This window comes from Pyrus communis, chromosome 15 (assembly GCF_041283825.1).
Source record: "Pyrus communis isolate YQ-2024b chromosome 15, ASM4128382v1, whole genome shotgun sequence".
NCBI classification, from domain to species: Eukaryota; Viridiplantae; Streptophyta; class Magnoliopsida; order Rosales; family Rosaceae; genus Pyrus; species Pyrus communis.
In genome coordinates this window covers 16021453-16027039 of record NC_142579.1, presented here as the reverse complement: position 1 = coordinate 16027039, position 5587 = coordinate 16021453, and the positions used below count along the sequence as shown (strand labels likewise).

Here is a 5587-nt window from a genome sequence, read left to right as displayed (position 1 = left end):
GTCTATGTCCATTCACTTTGAACACGTTTCTGGTCTTTGCACTTTGGATTTCCACTGCACCATGAGGAAAAATATTAGTTATAACAAACGGACCAACACATCGAGAATGAAGCTTACCTGGAAATAACCGAAGGCGAGAATACAGAAGAACTTTCTGTCCAATGGCAAGGCTCTTCCTTGATATCATCTTGTCATGAAATGTCTTTGATTTCTTCTTGTATATTCAACTAGACTCGTATGCACCATTCCGGATTTCATCTAACTCATTCAATTGAAGCTTCCTCTGCTGTCCGGTAACACTCATGTCCATGTTGTAGGCTTTGATAACCCAATAAGCTTTGTGTTCTAATTCTACCGGAAGACGGCATGGTTTCCCATAAACTAACCGAAATGGGGACATACCAATAGGAGTCTTATAAGCAGTCCTATAAGCCCACAATTCATCGTTCAAGCGCATGCTCCAATCCTTCCTACTAGGACTCACAGTTTTCTCCAAAATTTGCCTCACCTTACAGTTTGATACTTCTGCTTGACCACTAGTTTGCGGATGATAAGGTGTAGACACCTTCTGTGTGACATTGTATTTCCTAAGCAACGCTTCAAATGTTCTATTGCAAAAGTGACTCCCTTCATTGCTAATGATTGCTCTACGTGTCCCAAATCTTGCAAAGATGTTAGTCTTAATAAAATCTGAAACAACTTTTGAATCATTAGTTTTGGTGGCTTTTGCTTCCACCCATTTAGAAACATAATTCACAGCCAATAAAATGTAAAGAAAACCATTTGAAGATGGAAAAGGTCCCATGAAATCAATGCCCCACACATCAAAGATCTCAACAATCAAAATAAGGGTTTGTGGCATTTGATTTCTTGGGCCCAAGTTACCTGTTTGTTGACAACGATCACATGTTGCACAAAACTCGTACGCATCCTTAAACAAACTAGGCCAATAAAAACCACTCTCTAACACCTTAAGGGCTGTCTTATTTGCTCCAAAATGGCCACCACATGCAAAAGAATGACAACAAGTTAGAATAGATTTAAACTCAGATTCAGGGACGCACCTTCTAATCAATTGATCAGGGCAATATTTCCACAAATAAAGATCATCCCACTCGTAGTATTTGGCGGTTTTGACAAGCTTATCTTTCTGAGCACGTGTAAAATCATCCGGAATATTTTTGGTGACCTTGTAATTGATAATATCTGCATACCAAGGGTCGGTAACCTTTAATGAAAACAATTGCTCATCCGGAAAACTCTCACGTAAAGGGATGAAATCTTCCTCTGTGTTTGAGTGCACAAGTCTGCTAAGATGATCTGCTACAACATTCTCACTCCATTTCTTATCCTTGATCTCCAAGTCAAACTCTTAAAGCAGAAGTATCCGTCGAATGAGTTGCGGTTTTGCATCTTTTTTTGTGAGTAAATACTTCAAAGCTGCATGGTCAGAAAACACAATAACTTTAGTTCCAATCAGATAAGATCTAAATTTTTCTAAAGCAAATACAATAGCTAGAAGCTCATTCTCTGTTGTTGAATAATTCAACTGTGCATCATTGAGTGTTTGTGATGCATAAGAGACGACATGTGGCACTTTGTTGACACACTGTCCTAGAACTGCACCGACGGCATACTCTGAAGCATCGCACATTAACTCAAAAGCTAAACTCCAATCTGGTGGCATGATCATAGGAGCTGTGGATAACAACTCCTTAAGCTTTTTGAATGCTACCACACACTCTTCATTCATATAAAATATTACATCCTTTTGAAGCAAACGACACAAGGGTCTAGAAATCATTGAGAAGTCCTTCACAATCCTACGATAGAAACCTACAAGTCCAAGAAAAGAACAAACCTCCCTGACAATAGTAAGGAGGGGTAAAGAACTAACAAGTTCTACTTTAGATTATCAACTTTAATTCCATTTTCAGATATGATATGCCCTAGAACTAATCCATGTGAAACCATGAAATGACATTTTTCCCAATTTAAGACCAGATTAGTTTCTTGACAATGTTTTAAAACTAGGGACATATTATGTAGACATGTATCAAAAGAATCACCGTAAACTTAAAAATCATCCATGAACACTTTAATTATTTTCTCAATCATATCAGAAAAGATACTTACCATACATCTTTGAAATGTGGCGGGGGCGTTGCAAAGTCCAAACGGCATCCTTCGATATGCAAATGTGCCAAATGGACATGTGAAAGTTGTATTTTCTTGATCCTCTGGAGCAACTGCAATCTGATTATATCCAGAATATCCATCAAGAAAGCAATAATGAGAATGACCAACTAACCTTTCTAAGATTTGATCAATGAATGGAACTGGAAAGTGATCCTTGCGTATGGTGTTGTTTATCTTCCGATAGTCTGTACAGACTCTCCAACTATTTTGCACACATGTAGGCACTAGCTCACTAGCTTCATTCTTAACAACTGTGACTCCGGATCGCTTCGGAACTACTTGAACACGACTCACCCACTTGTTGTCTGAGATAGGATATATGATGCCAACATCAAGAAGCTTGATAACCTTTTTCTTTACGACCTCCATCATGAGTAGGTTCAAACGGCGTTGAGCTTCCCTTATAGGTTTTGCACCTTCCTCCAGCAGAATCCTATGCATACATGTAGTTGGATTTATACCTTTGATATCTGCAATGCTCCAAGCTATGGCAGTTTTATGATCCTTCAGTACCCGAATCAGTTTCTCCCCCTCTTCTGCTGTGAGTTGTGACGATATGATGACCGGTAATGTTTCATCCTCTCCCAAAAATGTATACTTCAAATGTTTAGGAATCGGTTTAAGCTCCAATTTGGGTGCCTGAATCACAGAATGAAGAATTTTTTCGTTAGAAGTAGAATGAGAAATAAAATAGGAAGAAGACTTACCACGAATTGGTGAAAGAGACTCAAGGGCTGCCACTGTCTGGATCAATTCTTCTTCAATGTGCTCGGAATAATTAAGTTTTCCATATGTAATGCTATGCACTAACGCCTTCTCTAAATTGTCTTGTCCCACACATTCATTAAAACAATCCTATACAAAATAGTCAAATGCATCAATAAACAAACAAGTTTCAAAATCACTAGGGTACCTTATAGCATTGAAGATTTTGAACTTGACGCTTTCTGCATCAATTTCCATGGTTAAAGTACCATCGTAGACATCAATCTTCGTACGCACTGTTCTAAGGAATGGTCTTCCCAATATAAGAGGAAGTGCAGTAGGCATAGGGTCATGTTCCATCTCAAGAACAAAAAAGTCAATGGGAAAAATAAGCTCATTCACTTGCACAAGTACATCCTCCAATAGGCCTTTGGGATATCTATTTGAACGATCTGCCAACTGGATTACTACCTTTGTTTCCTTCAAGTCTCCAAGGTTTAGTGATTCATACACTGAATATGGCATCTGATTGATGGACGCCCCCAAATCACTCAATGCTCTCCCAAACTCTTTCCCTCCAATTACACATGGAATGGTAAAGCTACCGGCATCCTTCAACTTCGGTGGTAGCTTTCTCTGCAAAACAGCTGATACTTCCTCGCTTAATGCCACAGTTTCTTGATCATTGAATCTCCTCTTGTTCGTACAAAGCTCTTTAAGGAACTTTGCATACTTGGGTACTTGTTTTATGGCATCTAAAAAAGGTAACTTCACTTGGACTTTTCAGAAAGTATCCAAGACTTCCTTATCAGTTTGCTCTTTCTTAGACTTCATAAACCTACGAGGAAAATGAATAGGGACACATGAGTTAAATGAATTTTGAACTTCTTTACTTACCTTATCAGATTCTTTTTTGTTCTCTGTATCTTTAAGAGACTTTACAGTTTCTATTTAAGCCTCATCTTGCTCAAGATTTTTGGTTTGTTGCTCCCCTTACTCATTTGTATCTTTTGTAGTCCTCTTTTGCATCCTTGGCTACTCAAAAACTTCTTTTCCACTCCTTAAAGTCACAACATTCATCTGCTCCACATTTGGATTCACCACGGTTTGGCTAGGCAACCTTTCTGGTTGGTGTTGCTGCCACATCAAACTTGCTAACTGACTCATTTGGCGCTTAAGGTTTTCAATTGCTTTGTATGTTTTCTGTTGATGAGATTGAGTAGAGTTAGCTAAAGAAGCAATTAAATCCTCAAGAAACTTACTTGGAGCTTATTGTTGTTGAGGCTGAAATGGTGTTTGCGGTCTTACGTGAAAGAAGCCAGGTGGACGGTTATAGTTGTTGGGAACAGATTGTTGTCCATTGTCTTGATTGTTCCACATTAAGTGTGGATGATCGCACCACCCTGCGTTATAGTTGTTGGAGTATGGATCATACTTTTGTCTTTGTTGCCCCTGAAACCCTCCTAACGCATTAGCTTGCTCAAGACCACCTTGATCCATTAATGAAGGGCATATATCTGTGGCATGTCCCATCATTGAACATACACTGCACACTTGTTTTCGAGCCAGAATAACCTGGTGCACAAGATTAGTCAAGTTAGCTAATTGTAATTCAATACTATAGTTAGCACTTACCTCATTAACTTTCTTAAGAGGTAGCTCATCTCTCCCTCTAAATTGTCATGTGTTGCCAGCAATGTTCTTTAATAATGCCTTAGCATTTGTTGGTGTTTTTTCCATGAATGCTTCTCCACTTGCTGAATAAAGCGTTACACGATCAGCACCACACAATCCTTCATAAAAATAATGTATTAAAAGATGCTCTGAAATTTGATGATTAGGACAAGATGCAACCAAATGTGTGAATCACTCGTAGTAATCTCCAAAAGGCACTCGATGTTGTTGTTGGATTGCACATATGTCTTTCCTTATGCTTGCAATTTTTGTTGCCGAAAAATATTGCTCCAAGAATGCTTGCTTCAACTGGTTCCATGTGTTCATTGATCCCGAAGGTAAATTGTAAAGCTACTCCTTTGCCTTAGCTTCTAATGTAAATGGGAATGCCCTCAACTTGACTTGCTCCTCATTCACATTGGCTGGTCTCATTTTTTAGCATACCACATGAAACTCCATAAGATGCTTGTCGGCATCCTCTGTTGAGAAGCCATGGAACTTAGGCAAGTAGTGAATCATGCCGGACTTAAGCTTAAATCCTCCTTCTGCATTTGGATATGTGATGCACAATGGTTGTTGATCTGTATTTGGCGTTGCTAACTCCTTCAAAGTACGGTTATCAGCCATGCCTTCTTGTGGTTCTTCCTCCTCTTCCGAACTCAAATGTGGTGGAGAAGATGGTGGTAAAGACACCAATGCATGCTTCTGTTTGATTGTTCCTCGAAGCTTTCGAAGTGTTCATTCAACCTCAGGATCATAGGAAGCTAGATCAATGCTCTTGGACCTTCAAGTATGCACATACTACGAAGAGTACCTGAAATAAAAACAAAAACAAAAACACTAATTAGACAAGAAAAGAAGACAATAGAAAAATAAGTAATTAGAAATAACAATCCCAGGCGACATGGCGCCAAAAATTTGATAAGATTAAAAGCACACCACAAAGTAGCACACAAATGTCCTATTAATTTTCCTTATTAACAATAAGATTTGTCAATTGTAGCATATG

At 38.7% G+C, this 5587-nt stretch overlaps 1 pseudogene; it reads right to left on the bottom strand.

Annotated features, from left to right (window-relative positions):
- Nucleotides 1-223: 223 nt before the first annotated feature.
- On the bottom strand, nucleotides 224-5205 carry LOC148690580 (uncharacterized; annotated as a pseudogene).
- Nucleotides 5206-5587: the final 382 nt, after the last annotated feature.